The sequence below is a fragment of the Lithobates pipiens genome, unplaced genomic scaffold (assembly GCF_037356315.1).
Source record: "Lithobates pipiens isolate NorthernLeopardFrog02 unplaced genomic scaffold, aLitPip1_a1.2 Scaffold_10, whole genome shotgun sequence".
NCBI lineage: Eukaryota > Metazoa > Chordata > Amphibia > Anura > Ranidae > Lithobates > Lithobates pipiens.
Window position 1 is genome coordinate 171,774,081 of NW_027507686.1, and position 24,362 is coordinate 171,798,442.

Consider the following 24,362-nt stretch of genomic DNA (forward strand, 5'->3'; position numbering starts at 1 on the left):
CCACTCTTACATTGCTCCTTCTGTCTCTGTTATATAGGTCCTAAAATTGTCTATTCATGGCAAGAATTATTCAGCACCCTTAACCACAACATCATAAACCATATTGTTAGTGATTGTCGTGGCACAGACCAGCAGAGCAAGATTTAAGTTTTGATCTCCACAATCTACCAGCAGAGTATATTCTTAATTGTTAGCTTGTACTATCTGTCATCATCCACCAAATGTGTAATTACCATTCATTTTCAGGAGTACTGCTATTAAGTTAATATCTGCCACACAGAACCAAATATAACTTTATGGTCCTGTTTTGCCTGCTGAGTGTTTGGGTTCCATGTGCAGTATACCCTGTGGCATTTAGTTAATAGAGCAATATAACAAAAGCACTTAGTAATGATTCCAAAGACATTTCTTAAGGCACTGCATCAAGCAAAAACATGTTGCTGCAGAATTATTAAAGTAGACCAGCTGCTTAAATACAACAGCACGTTAGGTACACGAGTAGTTTGTGTGTGTGTGTATATATATATATATATATATATATATATATATATATATATATCGTAGCCCTATGACTGAGACAAGTGTGGGTAACAAACACGTGACAAGCTTGGAGAAGGCTAGGGTCACCTCCACTTGAAGGTTTGGAATATATCTGGTGAAACAGGCAGCCTTCCATCTGCCAAGTTTCTTGATCACATGGTCTGGTACTCCGTCCTAAGATGCAGCTGATCCAGAAGGAATGTCCATAATACCAACAAGGGTCAAGGCCTAAGTTGACCAGTATGCCCTAACATGCTTAATAAACTGACTACCACCCAGGGGATTGACCGGAAAAGGCAGTAGCGGGCTGGAGACTGACTGCCTGGGTAGGTATGTCATTCTGGAAACCATAAGATGGAGGCCATAATGGTTCAGGAGGTGTCTGTACAGTATCTGGCTACTGGTGCTAACAGAGGTGAACTTGCTAGGCTGTAGGAAGCAGTAGAAGGCCAGGTAGATGGCCGCCTGGATGACTAGGCTGGGCAGAACCCCAAATGGGGAATGTGTGAGGATTTCCAACATGCCTCTGAAGATAGTGCTCGCGATGGGTAAGCGGTTGCTGTTGGTGCGGGCTGCGATTTCTGGACACCACGCAAGAGGGCTCTTACTGTATGGGCAGTGAACACAGCTGGTTTTCCAGGATCCTGCAAGGACAGGAAATGCAAAATACTGGCTCGGTACAGCTTGATAATGTTATGAGCGAGTGCCAGCTGTGTGTGGTAATATGATATAAAGGCTAGGACATGAATGGCGTCATCAGCCGTGGTTCCGGGACAGGGGGCTAGGAACTTACGGTAGGTGTTCCAGGCCGTGCAATAAGCCTTTATAGTGTGGCTAGAGAGTGAGTGGTTGATGAGCTGGATAGCGTTGGCAAGGTGTGGCTTCAATCCATTGCTAGTTGAGACCAAAGTGGGATAAGAGTGGATGATGGGTTGGCTCCAGGTTCCTGCTGGAAGAATGAGACAAAATTGAAGTGAGACAGTGCATCTGCTGCAGCATTGCATTTGCCAGGGATATGCTCACAGTAAATGTTAAATTGTGATGTAGTGACAATTGCACCAGCCTGTGCAGGAAGGACATGATGGGGAGCGACCTGGATCTACCCTTATTGATGATGTCGGCCATAGCCTGGTTGCCTGTGGTGAAGAGCACTGTCTGACCTGTCCACATATGGCCCCAGACTTGGGCCGCTGCCATGATGGGGTATAGCTCGAACAATGACTAAGAAACCAGGAATCATTCTGATTTCTGGAGACCAGGGTCCGGCGAACCAGTGATGGCCAAAAAATTGCAGTAAAGCCTGTGGATCTGTGACTACTTGTGGCGACTGTGCTGATACTGAGGGAATAAACATTGATATGCCATTCCAGTTGGTGAGGAACACTTCCCACACAGCTAAGTCTGCCATCGCTGCTGGATCTAATCTGAGAACTTGGTCGGGGTCCTGTACTTGAGCGAGAAAGACCAAGAGCTGTGAGATGAACGACCTAAGGAATAATCCTCATAGCAAAATTGAGCATCCCTATCAAGGACTGCAGCTGTCTTTTAGTACACCCCTGCAAGCGGGTACATATGTGACAGTAACCAGTGCCTAGAGAGCACGTCCAATGATGTATGTGAAGTAATGGTATAAAGAAAGGGTGCTGCAGGATGATGTGATAGATGAACCCATGAACTACGCACCTGACTGATGCTCTAGTAGTGAGGTCCTGGTTAGGATCGAAGCTTGGTCTATCGGAAACACCTGGAGTAGAGGGGACATAAGTGCAATACGATTTTCTCTCTATTTTTTTTTCTTTTTCGTATGAAAGTGCCACTGGAGACGAGTGACCGATTAAGTGCCACTAAATTGAAGTGTGACTGTGTGAGTACCACTGAGTGTGCTTGCAGCGATTGCAAGAAGTTATGCTGTGATGTGTACTTGCAGCAACTGCAAGGGGTTTACGTAGGAGGCGTGCTTGCAGTGCTCATGTATGAGATACGAGCTTGCAGCAAGTGCAAGGAAATGTGCTGTGATGTGTGCTAACAGCGAATGCGAGGAGTTTAAATTAGAGCCACCAGCTTGTGGCAAATGTATGGTGTAAATACTGTGACGTGAGCTTGCAGCGATTGCAATGAGTTTATGCTGAACTGTGTATCTTTGCAGCGATTCTAAGGCGTTATACTGAGCTGTGTGTCTTGGAATGATTGCACGGAGTTATACTGAGCTGTTGGTCTTGCAGAGTTTGGAAGGAGTTATACTGAGATGCGAGTTTGCAGCGATTGCAAGATACCTACTGATAGGTGAAAACAAAGAGAAGGACAGCAGAAATTGTATGTGTAGGAATGAACTGTGACACTGACCGGTTGCAGCTGTGTCTTGTGAGTGCAAGCAATACCTCCGACATGAGTGGTTGTGAGTCGTTGTGCCGCTAATGTGACTAGACCAAAATGGAGTGTGGTAGGTGTGCATTAGACCCGAGGCGACTCGGTAGCAATGTTAGTGGCATAAATCGATCGAAACGGTGCGAGGTACAACCGATGAGAAACCGATGTGCTGCCGATGCGACTAGGTTCTAATTGGATTGTCCTGCATACCAATGTAAACGTGACTGAATCGGTTAGTAGAAATGACATAAAATAACAAATCGTAGGGTATGACAAGGACCCCTACGAATCAGTGTGCAGGATACGATCGATGGGAGCTGTTGTGCCTTTGAGGCGACTAAGCTCAAATAAGACTGAAGCGTATGATATAAAAGTAATACGAATCAGTCAGTACAAAATTAGATTTGTGGGGTACGTCAGGGACCGATATGATATCGTTGGGCGGGATGCATTGGATGCGAACTGTTGTGCTGCTGACACAACTAGGTTTGCATCAGACTGTGGAAAGTGTACAACAAATCCAAAACGGAGAAGAAAACAGTAAACGGGCCTGTTACTGACCGTGTGGTGCAGCGCTGTGCGAGACGCCTTTAAAATAAATAACTGGGATAGGTATGTTGGCGGACTAACGACTGTGTACTGGAGACTTACGGACAATTCATAGGTTCCGCAGCAGGGACCAAGGGGACCCCCAGATCCTGGCCTCCCGCCTTTGTGAAATGGTAATGAGGTACAAATGTACCCCTACTATTTCACAAACAAAAGTGTCAAAATGGTAAAAAAGACAATTCCTTTATTAATAACGTCTTCTACTTTCTCCCGCTTCTTCCTCTGGTCTTCCTTCAGTTTTCTCCTTCCTCCTCCATCTTCTTCTTCCCCTGATTCTTCCTCCATCTTCATCTGCTTCTTCCTCTGGTCTTCTCCATCTTACTCTGGCTTCTTCTTCCCCGCTTCATCCTTCGGACAATCCGCCTCAATGGGAGGCTCTCGCAGTGTGACGCTTCTGTGCTTCTGACAATTCTTATATAACTGAGGGCTGGGCCACCCGTGACCCCGCCCCCTATGACGCAACGGGGACTTCCTTATGGCTTTCACATGGCGTCAGAGGGGGGCAGGGTCACTCGTTTACCCCATTACCATTTCACAAAGGTTGAGGCTGGGATCTGGGGGTCCCCTTGTTAAAGGGGGCTTCAAGATTCTGATAAGCCCTCTACCCGCATACCCACACAACCACCGGGCAAGGGTTGTGGGGATGAGGCCCTTGTCCCCATCAACACAGGGACAAGGTGCTTTGGGGGGGTACCCCAAAGCACCCTCCCCATGTTGAGGGCATGTGGCCTGGTACGGTTCAGGAGGGGGGCTGCTCTCTCGCCCCCCCTCTTTTCCTGCAGGCTAGCCAGATTGCGTACTTGGATAAGGGTCTGGTATGGATTTTGAGGGAGGCCCCTATGCCATTTTTTTTCAATTTGGTGTGGGGTTCCCCAAAATTTCCATATCAGACCCAAAGGGCCTGGTATGGATTTTAGGGGGACCCCACGCAATTTTTTTTTCATTCTGGTTTGGGGTTCCCCTTAATATTCATACCAGGGACAAAGGGCCTGGTAACGCACTGGGGGGATCCCATGCTCTTTTTTTTTCAATGATTTTTATCTATATTGCCGAGACTCGACAATTCATTACAGCCGAGATCAGTTTTAAATGACAATTTTCCCTGTAGAAATGCCATTTTGCTGTGGTACTGTTCTAAATATGGGAAAAATGCGCCCATTTACAGGCATACTATAGACACCCCCCCCAGGCACGATATTTAAATGAATATTTCATTTTTACTGTTTCACTTTAAGCATAAAAAGGAAAGAAAAATCGCGCTACAGTAATGTGATAAAACAGAAAATCAATTCACATCAGTGCTGCAGTTCTATTATATACCAAAGATATATATTAAGAAAATAAAAAACAAAAGAATCGCGCTCTTCTCAAAAGACCCCAAAGCATGGACACACACCTTCCCCCAGAGACTACGGTCTCAGCTGGGAAGCTATATATAAGAAGGAGGTATAAAGTATAACCCAATTGTGTATTTATAATAGATGCAAAACTCCACTAGCCTCCTATAATAAACATATTCAATCGTGAGTTGAAATTATGAAAAATTCTGAAAAAATTTAATAAAATACAAAATGTGGAAAAAACCTGTGGAAAAAAACACATGAAAATATATAATCAAATGTGTCGTGTATAACAGTCCTCAAGAAAAAGGTCCATCTGTGACACACACATTAAAGTGCGAAACACCACATGTTAATTGAAGTGTTCAAAGGGAATAGTTCTTTACTTCATATTCCAATTCGTGAAGCATGCCAGAGTGCACCGCCACCAGAGGCCAAAATGGCTCCTTACCAGATATCACAAGTTAATGTGCATATCAGAAGTGAAGACCGATTGTACACACTCCTCAATCCTCCAATCGCCACAACTCTTTAGAATCACGGTTCAATATCATAGACTCCAATTCATATGTGGTAAGTAATCCAGCACAACTCACCTGACACAGCCTGTGTCTGCATTTATGTAAACGCTCATATGGTGATCAGGTTCTAAGTTAAATGGTTCCTGGAAATTTGATATCAATGACCCAATCAGCGTCCCCTCAGAAGTTGTCAGCCATCTTCAAAGATGGCTGACGCTGACATAAATGCAGACACAGGCTGTGTCAGGTTAGTTGTGCTGGATTACTTACCACATATGAATTGGAGTCTATGATATTGAACCGTGATTCTAAAGAGTTGTGGCGATTGGAGGATTGAGGAGTGTGTACAATCTGTCTTCATTTCTGATATGCGAATTAACTTGTGATATCTGGTAAGGAGCCATTTTGGCCTCTGGTGGCGGTGCACTCTGGCATGCTTCACGAATTGGAATATGAAGTAAAGAACTATTCCTTTTAAACACTTCAATTGACACGTGGTGTTTCGCACTTTAATGTGTGTGTCACAGATGGACCTTTTTCTTGAGGACTGTTATACACGACACATTTGATTATATATTTTCATGTGTTTTTTTGGGGTCTTTTGAGAAGAGAGCGGTTCTTTTGTTTTTTATTCACTTTAAGCATAAAAAAAAAGAAAATCACTGCTCCCGAAAAAAAAATATGTCATTGATACATGCCCCCTGGGGGGACCCGGGTCCCCAAACACTTTTATGACAATAACTTGCATATAAGCCTTTAAAATGAACACTTCTGATTTTTCATGTTAATAGACTTTAATGGTGTTCCGGGGGCTTTCGAATTTGCCCTGAACACCGCATATTGTTCAGTGTTCGCAGAACATCCGAACAGCCAAAATTCGGCCTAAACTTATGCTTGGGCCGAAACTTTCGCCCATCCCTAGTAGAGACATCTCCCAAAAGACTTGCAGCTGTAATTGCAAAGAAAGGTGGTTCTACAAAGCATTGATTCAGTGGGGCTGAATACAGATGCACACCACACTTTTCACATATTTATTTGTAAAACATTTTGCAAACCATTTATCATTTTGCTTCGATTTCACAATTATGTGCCACTATGTGCTGGCCTATCACATAAAATCCCAATAAAATACATTTACGTTTTTGGTTGTAACATGACAAAATGTGGAACATTTTAAAGGGTATGAATACTTTTTCAAGACACTGTAATATATATATATATATATATGTGTGTGTATAATATTTTTTTCAATTTACACATATACTGTATATATACACACACACACACACAATATCTCGCAAAAGTGAGTACATTTCTCAAATTTTTGTAAATATTTTACAATATGTACAGTGCATATAATAGTATAACAGTATAAATTTGCTGTTCCTTCAAAATAACTCAACACACAGCCATTAATGTCTAAACCGCTGGCAACAAAAGTGAGTACACACCTAAAGCATTTGCAGTAAAGCACTGCTAGTTTTAGAGGCACTTTACCATTGTTTTAGCGGCCCTTTTAACCCCCACTAGCAGCCGAAGAAAGGGTTAAAAGCATCCGTGTTGCGGTGCTGCTGAAGCGCTTTGCAGGTACTTTGGCAGCACTGCCTATTCATTTCAATGGGCAGGGCATTTTGGGAGTCATGTATACACCGCTTTCAAACTGCCCCAAAGATGCTGCTTGCAGGACTTTTCCCATCCCGCAAGCATACTGCCCCCAGTGTGAAAGCACTCAGGCTTTCAAAGGTGGGAGGCATGAGAGGTGCTTTTTTAGGCACTTTACATGTGCTATTTTTAGCACTAAAACATCTAAAAAGGGCTTCAGCATGAAAGGGGTCTAAGTAAAAATGTTCAAATTGGACCCAATTAGCCATTTTCCCTCCCCGGTGTCATGTGACTCATTAGTGTTAATGAATGGGGTGCAGGTGTGTTAAATTTGGTGTTATCGCTTTCACCCTCTCATACTGGCCACTGGAAGTTCAAAATGGCACTTCATGGCAAAGAACTCTCTGAGGATCTGAAAAAAAGAATGGTTGCTCTACATAAAGATGGCCTAGGCTATAAGGAGATTACCAAGACCCTGAAACTGAGCTGCAGCACAGTGGCCAAGACCATACAGCGGTTTAACAGGACAGGTTCCACTCAGAAGAAGCCTCGCCATGGTTGACCAAAGAAGTTAAGTGCACGTGCTCAGCTTCATATCCAGAGGTTGTTAATGGGAAATGGACATATGAGTGCTGCTAGCATTGCTGCAGAGGTTGAAGGGGTGGGGAGGTCAGCCTGTCAGTGCTCAGACCACATGTCGCATACTGCATCAAATTGGACTGCATGGCTGTCATCTCAGAAGGAAGCCTCTTCTAAAGATGCACAAGAAAGCCAGCAGTTTGCTGAAGACAAGCATAGTGCCTGCACAGTGAGCAGAGAAGGACCTGTCATCTGCCTGCCCAGTGGGGATCAACAGAGCGACCCCCTCTCGCTGAGCTAGCAGAGCCTGCTGAGCGGATCTGCCCCGCATGATCCCTTAGTGAAAGACTGGAAGGAAATGATAATCAACAGCAGCATTGTCCACCTGTGCGCAGGGAAATCTTAGATGGGTATGTACGTAATTTTAAATGGACTTTAAAGCAGTTTTAAACTCATAAACAAAATTGTAATATATTGCAGCAGCTTACCCATCCTTAAATGTGATGGCTGCATTAGCTTTCAATTTTGTTCTTGTTCAATCTTCTTTATTTATTTCAAGCATAGAAGTAGAAAATACAATAAGGCACTTCAAAAGACATCTGAAGTAGAACATCTCAATGTGTAGTAGCAATTATTGAAGTGTACATCGGACAAGTGCAAAGGAGGCTCATCAGCCTTGTAATAAGAATGTACAAAAACAACATTTAAATCGTTCTTTGTTGCTTTCCTTGATAATAAATAATGGCATAGGAACAAGAAACTGAATAAGTCATAATTCAAGAGAAAGGGAAGGAGAGCAGAAGTGAAGTGGGAAGTTTTGAAGAGTGGAGGAGAGGAAAGGGAAAAGAACGGGGAAGGACGAAGGAAAATGTTTTATTTTATTTATTGTTTTTACAATTTATCTTTAGCAGACTTATTGGGGGACTTTGGAGAAATATTAGTCATCTAAACAGACCCCTGATGTCTCACTTTTGAGACAAAGAAAGGGGATTGAGGACACAGTTCCGAATCTCCATCTCTGCAGCCTCAGCTGCACAGAATGAATGAACAGAAAGAGCTATGCACAGTCTCCCAGTTCATTCACAAATGGAAGCATAGTAAATGTAGTTTACAATAATTCGGGTATGAATGAACACAATAATTGATTGGTCCCATACTGTATTCATTCAGAAAAGGAAGGGGCTGGTAAATAACATAATTACAGGTCCCTTTCCCCGCTATCCATCCTGAAAGTTCCCCGCAGCAGTCATGGGAGAGGAGGGAAAGTCGGGGGACCGGTTCCAGTAAATGCCACCCACCTCACCCCTCCTGTCCAGGTTCCGATGGTTGGCAAGGAAGGGATGTGATCTACCCATAACCTGCCCACGATTGGCAAGTTGCCGGCCCGGTGTAAAACCAAATGTGACAGGAAGGGTGCACTGCCCCCCTGGAGCATGAGCATGATCACTATTGTAACCCCTCAAGCTCTTCCAGTGCCCCGGAATAAAATCTAATGTGACAGGGAGGCCGCACAGGCCCCTGGAGAATAAGTGGGGTCGACTCTGCAACTCTTCAAGCTCTGCCAGTGCTGTCAGGTTTTAAGACTGAGGAGTGTTTCTTGTAGTAGCATATGTTGTATATGTATAGGTAGATTTCTGCAGAAGTATTTTCAAGATACAATACACCTCACTCCAAAAGTCGTGCGCCACAGGGCAGGACCACCAAGTATTGAGGAATGTGCCAATGTCCGAACATCTGCAAAAGCAGGGAACATTAGGGTTGATGCAAGCCACTCTAACTGGCACCATACATCACCTGAGAGGGACTTTTAGCTGTCCTTGACCATTACAGCATCTTGAGAACAGGTCGAGATGGTGTACCAAAGTCCTTTTTCCAATTGCTTACATAAGAAAGAGTTTCTGGGGTTAATGTGGAGATGAGTGTATTGTATAGGAGGGATATCCTTCCTGGAGAATGTTTATTTCAAAGAAGGTAAGGTTCAGTCTGTCTCCCCATATTTGAATTGTGGAAAAACATAATGCTTGACTTGCAAATAGCAGAGCAGCCTTGATTGAGGAAGGTGGTGGGATGCTTGAAGGTCAAAAAAAAAGGATTGTATGCCATCAGCAGACACAAGCGCATGAAAACTAGTCAGTTTAAGACCACTTTCACACTGAGGCGCTTTTCAGGAGCTTTCACGCTAAAAACAGCGCCTAAAAAGCTAACGAAAACGTATTTCCATTAAAATTAATGAATGCTTTCACACTGGGGCAGTGTTCTGGCAGGGCTGTGAAAAACTCCCCTCTCCATTGAAATGAATGGAAAGCTCTTCAAAAGCACCTGAAAAGCTCTTCAAAAGCGCTCAGTGTTTTTACTGGCAGTTTAGAAGTGCCTCAGTGTGAAAGTGGCTTAAGGTAACCTTGTCTTTAAAGCCTGCGTCACTCAAAACCTGGTACAAAAGTGGGATTGTACAAGATTCAGAACAATGGTAGGTATGGGGATAGCAATTTCCCAGAGTACTTTGCATTGTCACAAATTTGCAGAGAATGTCAGGAAACATGGTTAAATGGAAGATCTGCCTCGTGGCTGTAGCCACAGTAAGCAGACAGTGGAGCTCAGTTCGCTCCCTCTAGATTGACGCAAAGTGAGATTTCATGACTGACATGGTATTTTGTTAATTGGGACAACCCTGCAGCCTGAAAGTATCTCATAAAATGTAGGACTCCCAAGGCTTAACAGATCGAGTTTCTAACAGCACATGCTTTGAGGTTTGAGGTTTGCGACTGCACCATATAAAACACATTAACTGGCTTTGAATGCCATTTATAGTGGAGCTAGACATCTGGACTGGCAGGACTCTAAGTAATTTAGATTAGTAGGACATTTTTAGGACCCCTCAATGCGTCCAAGCCATGAAAGGGTTTAATCAGTCCATATACACAGAAGATATTTGAGTTTAGGAAGGAGAAGTGGGTGATTGGCCTCAAAAAGTGTGGAATAGGAGTTCATCAAGTTTATGCCCAGGTAAGGAAGTTTGATGTCTGCCCAATGCTATGAAAACATTTGCTGAAGAAAGCTACATAGGGAGACATTGAGTGAGATTGTGAAGGCCTTAATAAGTTGGGCCAGAGGTTCAATTGTAAGCACACACAAAAGAGGGCAATCCTGTCTGGTGCCCGGAAGAATAGAGAACAGGGTTATAGAATGCCCAGATATTTTACAAAAGCATGCTGCAAGTCATATAGACTCTTAGGCTGGATTTACACCTATGCAGTTTTAGTGCTTTTTGCATTTTGCAGATTTGCACCACAGAACATGTTCCATAGGAAACAATGTTAAATGGACTGTAGTTCAAACCTGAAAAATGTAAAAAGCACTAAAACTGCATAGGTTTGAATCCAGCCTTAGGGCTCTTTCACACAGGTGTTGCATTTTTAATGCCGCTCAAACGCCTATCAATGGCACTCAAAATTGTTACAATAGGGAGCTGATGGAGTTGTTCACAATGCAGCGTTAGCATTGCTGCAAGGCAAAATTAATGCTGCCTGCAGGATTTGGCAGGCACAGATGCTTTGCAACTGACTCCATTCACTTCTAGTGAAATGCACTACAACCGTACCTTAAACGAACTTTAAACACACCTATGTCATTTACAGTGCGTTTACGGTGCAGTTACAAAGCATCAAAAGTGATCATTTCCCATTTTAGCCGTGCAAAAAAAAAAAAACAACAACACACAGGGCATTTGAGAAGTGTTGCCTGACACAATATGAATACTGTACAACACATCCTAAATGATCATTAACGTGCGTTAAGGTGTATTAATGTGCTTTTAGACTGCTTTAAAATTGAATTCAAGTGTGAAAGAGTCCTAAATCACAGAGCAGAATTTCAAGTTAAAGCCCAATTTGTCCAAGATAAAAAAAAGATATGGCCCAGAAACAGAATTGAAAGCTTTCCAGATGTATAAAGAAAGAAGCATAAGCTGAGTGTTACATTATTGAGATGCTTCAATAAGGAATATATTCTTTCATATGTTTTTTTTTTCCTCCATTATCTGGCGATCCAGCCAGCAACACATCTAGTAAGGTGTCTCTACTCTAGATGGAAGAGCAACAGAGACACCTTTATACAGCAGCATTGTCAGGTTTGCATATAACCTGCACTCAGATCAATATTAACAGCTGCACAAGGTTAGGCTGAAAACAAACCTAACAAATAGATCAACACATATGCATTTTTGCAGCAATTTTTCTGTGTTTCAGGTGCTTTTCCCTTGCGTTTCTGGTGCATTTTTCGGCTGCCTTCAACAAAAATGGACATGACTCAAAAGTGCGCTTTTTCTGCAATTTTACTGCAATTTCCATTCATTTCAATGGGAAGCTGCATTTTTTGCAGCATGTAGGACGTTTAGGTAAAAACGCAGGAAGATGTATCAAGGTGAAAAGGCCCTTAGAATACAACCCACAGTGCAGATCTCAAGCAATGAAGATCAAAATATGACTGTGATGGAAAGTGCTTTCTGTGCATAAAACAGTTTACCAGTTCATATATACTGTATGCAACTTGTGCAACTAATAATAAAAAAATCCAGTGAAAATCCACAGCAATGAAGATTAATGCATGACCATGATGAAAAGTGCTCTCTGTGCATGAAATTGGTAACATCTGTACTTCAGTGCTTGTGTGCAATAACAGCTTACCGACAGCACAAAACAGCAGAGCATATATGCATGAGAAACTTAAACAGCTGGCTTAAAATGCAGCCATTCCCACTAGGATCACCCACATGAAACTCCTCACACTCCAGGGTAAAAACCCCAGAAAAAACAGCAGAGCTCCATGGTGCAGTAAAGTCTTTTATACATTTACTTTTATTTAAAAATAGATGCATTTACATAGAAGCAATCAATCACAGCAGTAAGATCGCAAATAAGAACCCCACCACAATATCAAGCGGCCAGAGATTGCAATGACGACACAAGATCAGCTCTGCCCAATGCATTTCCTCCAATACGGCATCTTCAGGGATCATGGCGGGGTTCTCATCTGTGATCTTACTGCTGTGCAGCTCTCCTGTTTTATGTTTTAACTAGCCACCTTGGAGTGTGAGGAGGGATTGAGTTTTCTGGGGGTGATCTGAGAAGGGATGGCTGTACCACTTCGTGCTCAGACCATTCTGGCATTTCTCTCCTTCTTTTGCACAATATATAACTCAATTTTTGGTAAAATATAAAAGATGATGTTATGCTGAGTATATAGATACTGATCATGTCACGTTTTAAAATTGAGCACACTTGGAATGGCGCCAAATTTGGGTACCTAAAAATCTCAATAGGCGATGCTTCAAATTTTTTTATTTTTATTTTTATAAGAGAGGGGTGCACTGGTCCTGGAGGTACTGCAATACCAGGTCGATGCATGGAGTGGACAGAGTAAGCTCTTCTTCCATCTCCCTGTTCTAAAAATCCATTTAATATATTGTCCCCAGATAGGTGACGTATCAGATATTAAACTAATAAGAACAGATACTACACTTGATCTTAGCCAAAACATTTTTACAGGTTACTATTTTAGAGTTACAGAGGAGGTCCAGTGCTAGAATTATTGATCATGCCATTACGTTCGCATCAGGGCCGTCTTTGATATTGATTGGACCCTGGGCAAAACTTTTCTTGCAGTTTTGCTATCCACCTGCTCATGATTTCTGCTTGTTGATTGGTTGCTAGAGATTACTGTGGATATGACCTCAGGGGGCATGATATACATATCAATTCTGCCGGCCGCTTCTATTTACATATGAATGCAGCTGCTATTTACAAATGAATGCCAGTAATTTACATGTAAACACATGGTCTGCAGGTGAGTTATTGTACACAATAGGGCAGAGATGGGCAGCATTAGTAGCAGCACTTCACACTGAGATATTGGGACACAGCACAGGACTAAAACCTCAAGAGACAAGGGAATTTAAACCAAGATAGTTGGCAAATATGAGGCAGCTGTTTTGGGCCCCACAGCAATGACAGGGCCCAGGGCAGCTGCCCCTTTTTCCCTGCCTTAAAAAATGGCCCTGGTTTGCAGCAATACCTCACATGTGTGGTGGGATCAACGTTTACATATGCAGGTGCAACCTAGATATGCATTTGTTTCTTCGTGTGAGCACGAAGAGACGGGACACTTTAACCACTTTCAGACCGGACCAATTTGCTGGTCAAAGACCAGACCACTTTTTGCGATTCGGCACTGCGTCGCTTTAACTGACAATTGCGCGGTCGTGCGACGTGGCTCCCAAACAAAATTGACGTCCTTTTTTTCCCACAAATAGAGCTTTCTTTTGGTGGTATTTGATCACCCCTGCGGTTTTTATTTTTTGCGCTATAAAGAAAAATAGAGCGACAATTTTGAAAAAAACGCATTATTTTTTACTTTTTGTTATAATAAATATCCCCCAAAAATATATAAAAAAACATTTTTTTCCCTCAATTTAGGCCGATAAGTATTCTTCTACATATTTTTGGTAAAAAAAATCGCAATAAGCGATTATTGATTGGTTTGCGCAAAAGTTATAGCGTTTACAAAATAGGGATAGTTTTATAGCATTTTTATTAATAATTTTTTATTATTATTTTTTTTACTAGTAATGGCGGCGATCTGCGATTTTTATTGTGACTGCGACATTGTCGGGGACCCATCGGACATTTTTGACACATTTTTGGGACCATTGTCATTTATACAGTAATCACTGCTATATAAATGCAGTGATTCCTGTGTAAATGACACTGGCAGTGAAAGGGTTAACCTGTGGGTGGCAGTGTAGGGGTTAAGTGTTCCTAGGGGTGTGTTACTAACTGTGGGGGGGTTGGGTTTTCATTTAGTGTACACTGATCTCTGCTCCAATCACATGGAGCAGAGATCAGCGTCACTAGTTGCTAGGCAGAATGAGAAAATGTTGTTTATACAGCATTTCCTCCATTCCGCCGCTCCGTGAGACGATCGCGGGGATGCCCGCGGCGATCGAGTCCGCGGGTCCCGCGACCGGACTCACGGAGGTCCCGACCAGCGCGGGAGCGCGCCGCCGGCGGCGCGCTCCCGATGGCACGGCGGCAACGAATATTGGACGTACATGTACGCCAATATGCCTGCCCGTGCCATGCTGTCGACGTAGATCGTCGTGCGCTGGTCGGGAAGTGGTTAATTTAAAAAAAAAAATTTTTTTTTTATACCGTCCCTTTAATTTTTTTTATCACTTTTATTCCTATTACAAGAAATGTAAACATCCCTTGTAAAAGGAATAAGGCACAACAGGTCCTCTTTATGGAGACATCTGGGGTCAATAAGACCTCAGCTATATCCTCTACCCGTGTTTACAACTGTCAGAGCCGGAAGTGAGGTTATGACTTCACTTACAGCCTTCCAGAATCATAGAGATGGCTAGGGACCGTCCGGTCCATGACTAGTTCTATGGTAAACCGACGAAAAACAAGCTCTGGACTGCCGCACTCTTCAGAAAACCACTTTCCTTTCCTTTTATTGAAGAATCACATCACAGCTCAACAAACAGCGAACAAGGAAACTTGCTGACTTTTCGCACTAGCTGTAGTGCTTAATCATAGCAAACAATCACAGCACAAAAGGTTTATTAAGTGCCACCTCTAATTCAATGATTAAAATAATTGATTGACTGATTAAAATAATCAAATAATTAAAATGATTAGAATTGTTTATAAGACCTTAGTGAATATCATTTTGAAAAGCAGGAATAAAAAAGTCAATATGTAGATCGGGTAAGTACTCAATAACTAATAGTGTATCACCTAAAGTGAAAAATGATGTAAAAAATTAAAATATGCGTGACCAAATATGATTGTATGAGAAATGAAAAATTTGAAAATATATAAGAAATGAATAAATGTGCAGTTGAAAAAACTCTATAATACGGTCCCCCTATAGCCACCTTGAGAATGTACAGGGAATTCTGTCTGTAACCTTATGCTGACCATTATCACAGCAATTACCAAGAAATTTTAACTGAGCAACTATTTAACTTAATTATAGTATGTTTACTTGAGGGAAAAAGGCTTGTATTTGAGGGTAGTACAGTGGCTATAGACTTGCTTTTGACCTACTTTTAACTTGCTTTTGTTTGCATTCACACCAACATGTATGGTAGGAAAAAAGCAGGTCAAACCCATCAGAACACACATATTTCAATTATAAATACATAGAGGAAAACAAATCAAATGCATGTAAGTGAACAGTATGCCACAAGACCCAAATAAACAGTGTTTTCCACAATGTTTGTCAGAACCAAAAGAATGTCAATGTACACAAGCCCTTAAAAAAAATTAAAGTATAACTAAAGGCAAAACTTTGCATGCAGCGGTGAGGGAATAGAAAACCTGTCAGATTTTCATTACTGTCTGTGCCCTTTAGAGAAATTAATTGTACTGTTTACTGCTATCACCGAAAGTAAATACAATTTATATCAAAAGAAAAGGAATAGAGGGGAAATCTCCAATGGGGGATAATACTTTTGGTTACAACTAGGGATTCCCTCACATTGAAGGGATTTCCTTTCACCTCCCATTTTAGCTATGGGACAGGAAGTGATGGAAATGTCCTCAATGGGACAGATTATTAAAAAATAAATAAATAGGGGTTATAACCATCCCTTATTTTATTCAAAATGAAAAAGGCTTTGCCTTTACTTTTACTGTAACAAAAATGAATTCACATTGATGTGGTATTTAAACTTGCAGATTGGTTTAAAACTACAGCCTGCATTTCACTTTAGATCTCATGGGCTATGTAGCAGTGAAAAAAAATTCTCAACCTACACAAGAGACTCCTGGTAGGCATTGGATGGTCCCATGCAGTGTAGCGTAATATCTCATGTGCTTTGGCTACATCAATATTTCACATGCAAACAATATGAAGGTTCACTAAGCATGTAGTATTGGATGGTTTCATGCAGTGTAGCATAATATCTCATGTGCCTTTGCTACATCAACATTTCACATGAAAACAACATGAATGTTCACGAAGTATGTAGTATTTATGGAAAATCTTGCATTTATGATAAAACATCTTTCTGAGACATCTAAAATGGTGAGCCAGTGTAACAAAAGAACCAAGTATGTAATTACCTGAGGTGCCATTTTTCCAACCTGCACAGGTTCCTGAAGTATTATCCCCAGCAGAAACACACTGACATCATGCTAGTTTTACTGGCAAAATAACTGCAAGGACAGGGATGCAGTCTGTGAGTAGATCAGGTGCTTTGGTTGCCCCTACAACCTAGGACAGTGATGGCGAACCTTGGCACTCCAGATGTTTTGAAACTACATTTCCCATGATGCTCAACTACACTTCAGAGTGCAAGAGCATCATGGGAAATGTAGTTCCAAAACATCTGGGGTGCCAAGGTTTGCCATCACTGACCTAGGACATGTGTCACATGTCTCTTTTGCATTCATTGTGGCTGTTATCCTTTAGACAAGCAAAAGTAAATTGTGTGTAAAGCCAAAACTTATTTTTTTCCCATTTTGGATAGAATAAGCCCTTGTACACATGATCGGAGATTCCGACGGAATGTGTCCGATCGGAGCGTTTTGTCGGATATTCCGACTGTGTGTGGTCTGCATCGGACTGTTTCCGTCGGAATATCCGTCGGACCAAATTTTCCAAATTTTCCAAAATATTTTCCGACAAAATGCTCCGATCGGACATACTCCGATCATGTGTAGAGAATTCCGATCGGACAAAGTGCCACGCATGCTCAGATCAAATTCCTAGACCAAAGCTATTGGCTACTAGCCTGAACGTAGTCCCGTCGTAACGAAATAACGTCATCACGTTCTGAACGATCGGATTTTCCGACAACTTCGTCCGACCGTGTGTATACAACAGTTTCGGACAAAATCCGTCGGACAAAATCCGACGGATCTGGTTGTCGGAATCTCCGACCGTGTGTACAAGGGCTAAGGAACAATTTAAACCCCTATAAAGGGTTTTGCATTTGAAAACACTTTAAATATATCCGGAACATTTTCTTTAGTATTATTTTGTACACCAAGTCTTACCTTCAATCGTAACTGTATTTTAATCTTACAGTGGTTAGGAATTATTTTCATAGATAATATAGTGAATTATAGAATCTGATAGCTTAAATAATTACTGGATTTCTATCTTTACCTGTACTTCACAATACAGATTCTTTTTCCCTAATACATTCATGATTAATATATTAATGTCACTGATGAACAACACAAATTTACATTCTTTGCCTAATACACTTTTAAGAAATGTATCTTCCTTTTAAGCACATGCAATGCATTTTAATTTTACATTTTCAGGCCATCATATTTATACAATTACAGATCTGATCCTAAAATGTTTTTTTTTTTTTAAACCAGTGAAAGACAGCTTATTTTTATGTCTTTAAAGCGGTTCTGCACCTTAAAAAAAAATATTAAAAGCCAGCAGCTACAAATATTACAGCTGCTGACTTTTAATAAATTGACACTTACCTGTCCCAGGGTCCAGCGATGTCGGCGGCAGATGACGAGTGATCGCTCGTCTCTCTGCTGCCCCCGCCGCCATCCTCTGTCAGGGAATTGGGAAGTGAAGCGTTACGGCTTCACTGCCTGGTTCCCTACTGCGCATGCGCAAGTCGTGCTGCGCGTCTCTGCTGGTTCCCACTGTGTCCTGGGAACTGTGTGTTTCCCAGAACACAAAGGGGGGGGGGGGGGGGGCATCTGCGACGGTCTGTCCCGGAAGTGGGTGCAGTGGGAGGGATCGGATGAGCGGAACTTCCACTTTAGGGTGGAGAGCCACTTTAAAAAGGGAAACAAGATATAAGGTACTGCAGAATCAGTGGCATTGCAAGGCTTGTTTGGTTATCTGCCTGCCATGGTTCTCTGACTTCAGTCTGCACTCTAGAACAGCCTTTGTTGCAGCACCCTGGGGTGCTGTCTGGGTTCGCCAGGGATGCACCGGCATCCTGGTTGAAAAATGCTGACTGGCTTCTCTGCCTCCACCATGCTGAACCGCGGAGTTAGAGCTGGATTAGGACTGTAATGGGCAGAGCCATGGACAGGGGAAGGCTTATTCCTGAGTCAAACCTATCCCACCTTCTTCTACCATGTAGGACTCTATAAGGCTGAGTTCACACCTATGCATTTTTTGTGCTTTTTGCATTTTGCAGATTTGCACTACAGAACATGTTCTATAGGAAACCATGTTAAATGGACTGTAGTGCAAATCTGCAAACTGCAAAAAGCACCAAAAATGCATAGGTGTGAATCCAGTCTAAACAAGCATTTCCTTTTCACATGTATAAACAAGCATTTTTCAACATGTGCACACATCAGCCAGGTACAATAATGTCCCAGGATCCAGCGATGTGGTCACACATGTCAAAACGTCACTTCAGCCCATAGCTCTTAAAGGGCCATTATTTAAAAAAAAAAAAAAAAATATTGCATTTTAGTGTAAATATGAGATCTGAGGTATTTTTGACCCCAGATCTCATATTTAAGAGGTCCTGTCATGCTTTCTTTCTATTACAAGGAATGTTTACACAATTTTTTTTTTTTTTTAAACAGTGTAAAAATAAAAAGTAAAATAAGAAATAAAAAAAAAATATATATAAAATATCGGGTACAGATAAGTGTGAACGAACCCCATCAACAACGAGAAATTTAAATGTGTTTTTATAATACAGATATTTACATATAGAGGGCTGATACTTTGCACAGTGCTTTACATACAATATATTGTACATTTACTGCAATCCCTACCCTCAAGGAGCTTACAATTTAGAGTGCCTACCTTACATGTATACATGCACATACTATGGCCAATTTAAACAAGAGCCGATTCACCTACCAGCATGTCTTTGGTGTCTGGGAGGAAACTCCATGCAGTTAGTTTCACAGAGAAATTAAAACCGATGACCCTAGTGCTGCAAAGCAAACGTTATGATCACTAAGCCACTGGGCTGTCTATCTCAAATCAAAATCCTGACCTCAACCCGATATAACACCCTGAATTAAAGCAGAGACTTCAAGCCAGGCCTTCTCGTCCAACATCAGTGCCTGACCTCACAAATATGCATCTAGAAGAATGGTCAAACATTCCTATAGACACACTCCTAAACCTTGTGAACAGCCTTTCCAGAAGAATTGAAGCTGTTATAGCTGCTTAGGGAGGGCCAACTCAATATTGAACCCTATGGACTAAGACTGGGATGCCAAGATCACATCCATGTAAAGGCAGGCGCCCCAATACTTTGGTAATATAGTGTATATATAAATAGGTATGTGAACTCCTTAGAACGAACTGGTTATCTGCAGTAATTTGCCATATAACGTGATCTGATCCTCATCTAAGTCACACTAAGTCAAAATAACAAACACAATGTGCTTAAGCTGACAGCACACAAACAATTCATATTTTTTATTTCACCCATTAAACATTCACAGTGATTGTGTTAATATCTGGTTAAACCTCCTTTGGCAGCAATGACTTCAAGCTATTTTTTTGGCAAACCTCTGGAGCACAGCAATGATTTTGTTTGGAGAGCAGCAGCTTCCTCCATGGTGTTCTGCCATGAACTCCCTGCCTGTTCAAAGACTTATGTATGCTGTTTTCTAGACTAAAGAACAGGGATAATTGCCAGTTCCAATGATGTTGTCTGCAGGCCTTTGGCTGTTACTCGTGGGTTCTTCTTTACCTTATTGAGGATTCTGGCATTGTGCCTTGGGAGTCATCTTTGATGGGTGCCCACTTCTAGGAAGAGTAGCCACAGGACTAAACTGTCTTTCTTTATAGACAATTTATCTGTTGGCTGATGGATGCCTAAATACTTGGAGATTTCTTTATATCCCTTCCTAGTCTTATACCGATCAGCTACTCTTGATCATATGTCTTAAGGGAGGTTATTTTTGTGAGGCATGGCTCGCATCAGCTGATGTTTCTTATGAACAGAAATCTTAAAATGTTTGAGTGTCTTTAATCAATCAAACTAGCCCTAAACCACACTTCCAAACTCATTTCATTTGTTAGCTTTCATTGAAATAATTAGACTATGGGTTCACTTACTTTTTCTGCCAGCATTGTGAATGTTTAACCCTTTTGCTGCCAGGCCCTGTACTTCACTGTTAAACTCATGTGGCCAGAACATTTTTGCAATGTCTTCATTGTTTTTTTTTTTTCCCTTATAGATTTCACTGTTTGTAAAACACCCCCCAAACCATACATTTTCTGGAAGGACATGACCAGTAAAATGAAAAGAAGGTGCTACTGATTTTTAAAGGTGTGATATTTGCACAAATGGTTATCAAAACAATATTTTCGTTAAAGTTTACTAAAGCTCTATTAGCAGATACAAGCAACACATTTTTACAAAATTCCTACTGAATATAAAAAGCTAAACCTGTATTGAGTTAATAAATAACAAATATTTGCAAATTTTAAATTGTGCCTTCTTGAAAAATCAAATGTACGTAGAACTTTAGTCCCCAGAATAATTACGCAAATATTTATCAAATCGTTATTTTCACAAAAAAAAAATATGAAATCCTTATTTGCACACATGAACTCAACATAACTAACAGAATTTCATTTCAATTCCTACTAAGGCCTCGTTCACATGGGTGTACTAAAGAGTATGACCACAGAAGAATGTGTTTAACCATACGGGGATGCACAAGTGCTCTGTGCATCCCTGTACAGACAGTCCCGTTCATGTCAATTGGGACACAGTGGCTGCAAGGACAGAGCCGCTGCTCCCCATCTGACATCTGTGCCAGTATAGGTGCATGGCCCCAAATGCAGACAGGGTGAGTTCAGGGACATGCACTTACATTGATGTCAAGTTGGGAGCTGTGACTGTGTCCATGCAGCCGCTGCATCCCAATTGACATGAATGGGATTACCTGTGCATTCCCATGCAGCCTCTGTGTACTAATTGACATCAATGTGACTGCCTGCATGGGGATGAACACGTGCATTCCTGTGCAGCTAAATACAGCCTTGCTGTGGTATTCCCCTGCGTCAAACAAGGCCATACTATTTTTTTATTATTGTATTTCTTCTTTAACAAACAACATTTTGTTAATACTTTTTACAATTTTTTTTTGGGGGGGGGGGGGGGGCTTTTTTCAGAAATCAGAGGTCTAAATATGCTCCTTTCACGCATGCGAACCACTTGTCCATTTTTCATCCATCTGTTGATGAATGAAAAATGGACAACAATGCATTTCTTTGGACAAACGGTAAGTGAGGGAAGCCTGTCTGTGCACACTGCCCCCTCACTGTATACAGTGCACTGCTCCTGTCTTCTCCTTGCACACCCCGCTCCCCCGCCACAAAGAGGACCTGTCACCTATATGCTTTCGGTCCCCCATATGAAAGCAATAAAATCATATTTAACATTTAAAAAAACATACATAAAAACGGTAAGTATGCTACACATGTTACAAGTCACCATGCTTGCCAGAGTGAGATCAATCATTTTAGCACCAGAGCCCATAACTGATGACCTCTAGGGTCTTTTAAAGCATCACCTACAGTGGTGTGAAAAAGTGTTTGCCCCCTTCCTCATTTCCTGATCCTTTGCATGTTTGTCACACTTAAGTGTTTCGGAACATCAAACCAATTTAAACAATAGTCAAGGACAACACAAGTAAACACAAAATGCAATTTGTAAATGAAGGTGTTTATTATTAAAGGTGAAAAAAAATCCAAACCATCATGGCCCTGTGTGAAAAAGTGATTCCCCCCCTTGTTAAAACATACTATAACTGTGGTTGTCCACACCTGAGTTCAATTTCTCTAGCCACACCCAGGCCTGATTATTGCCACACCTGTTCACAATCAAGGCATCACTTAAATAGGAGCTGCTTGACACAGTAAGGTCCACCAGAAGATCCTTAAAAGCTACACATCATGCCGAGACCCAAAGAAATTCAGGAACAATTGAGAAAGAAAGTAATTGAGATCTATCAGTCTGGAAAGGGTTATAAAGCCATTTCCAAAGCTTTGGGAATCCAGCGAACCACAGTGAGAGCCATTATCCACAAATGGCGAAGACATGGAACAGTGGTGAACCTTCCCAGGAGTGGCCGGCCGCCCAAAATTACCCCAAGAGCGCAGCGACGACTCATCCAAGAGGTCATAAAAGACCCCACAACAACGTCCAAGGAACTGCAGGCCTCACTTGCCTCAGTTAAGGTCAGCGTTCATGCCTCCACCATCAGGAAAAGACTGGGCAAAAATGGCCTGCATGGCAGAGTTCCAAGGAGAAAACCACTGCTGAGCAAAAAGAACATCAAAGCTCGTCTCAATTTCTCCACAACACATCTTGATGATCCCCAAGACTTTTGGGACAACATTCTGTGGACCGATGAGACAAAAGTGGAACTCTTTGGAAGGTGTGTGTCCAAGTACCAAGTATATCTGGCGTAGAAGGAACACTGCATTTCATAAAAAGAACATTATACCAACAGTAAAATATGGTGGTGGTAGTGTGATGGTCTGGGGCTGTTTTGCTGCTTCAGGACCTGGAAGACTTGCCGTGTTAAAAGGAACTATGAATTCTGCTGTCTACCAAGAGATCCTGAAGGAGAATGTCCGACCATCTGTTCGTGTACTCAAGCTGAAACGAACTTGGGTTCTGCAGCAGGACAATGATCCTAAACACACCAGCAAGTCCACCACCGAATGGCTGAAGAAAAACAAAATGAAGACTTTGGAGTGGCCTAGCCAAAGTCCTGACCTGAATCCTATTGAGATGTTGTGGTATGACCTTAAAAAGGCCGTTCATGCTCGAAAACCCTCTAATGTAACTGAATTAGGACAATTCTGCAAAGATGAGTGGCCAAAATTCCTCCAGGACGCTGTAAAAGCCTCATTGCACGTTATCGCAAACGCTTGGTTGCAGTTGTTGCTGCTAAGGGTGGCCCAACAAGTTATTAGGTTTAGGGGGCAATCACTTTTTCACACAGGGCCATGATGGTTTGGATTTTTTTTCACCTTTAATAATAAACACCTTCATTTACAAATTGCATTTTGTGTTTACTTGTGTTGTCCTTGACTATTGTTTAAATTGGTTTGATGTTCCGAAACACTTAAGTGTGACAAACATGCAAAGGAACAGGAAATGAGGAAGGGGGCAAACACTTTTTCACACCACTGTATAGAAAATATAGGCTACTTTTTTTGCTGATTCACAGGTGCACACAATTTTAATGCTTGACATGTTGGATATCTATTTAGTCAGTGTAACTTCATTTTTTATATTTTTTCAGAAAATTGAGTAAAACATTGTGGCTGTGTACCCTAAAATTACCTTTAGTGTTTTTTTTTTACTGAAATTTTGCCTTTCATAATTTATTGTGCTCATATCATGTGACATAAAAAAATTGGTAGCAACATTTACCCAATATAACAAAACAAGAATAACAGTATTCTTTTAGACAATATATATATAGCCACTTCAATACAGGGCTCTATCGCACCTTCCTGCCCAGGCCAATTTTCAGCTTTCAGTGCTGTCACTTTTTAAATGACAATTGCGCGGTCATGCTACACTATACCCAAACAAAATTTTTATCATTTTGTTCCCACAAATAGAGCCTTCTTTTGGTGGTATTTGATAACCTCTGCGGATTTTATTTTTTGCTAAACGAATAAAAAAAGACCAAAGATTTTGAAAAAAAAAAGTTTTCTTTGTTTTTGTTATAAAATTTTGTAAATATGCTTTCTCCACTGATGGGCACTGATAAGGCAGTACCGAAGAGGTGGCACTGACAGGCAG

The 24,362-nt window shown here is 41.5% G+C and overlaps 1 protein-coding gene and 1 non-coding gene across 4 annotated transcripts in view; both read right to left on the reverse strand.

Annotated features, from left to right (window-relative positions):
* Positions 1-24,362, reverse strand: part of TSPAN4 (tetraspanin 4) — a 1,526,404-nt gene that overhangs the window by 608,318 nt on the left and 893,724 nt on the right. The window lies entirely within an intron of this gene.
* Positions 12,914-13,097, reverse strand: LOC143955929 (U2 spliceosomal RNA). Its single transcript, XR_013269821.1, has one exon. It is a non-coding gene; the product is annotated as a U2 spliceosomal RNA (small nuclear RNA).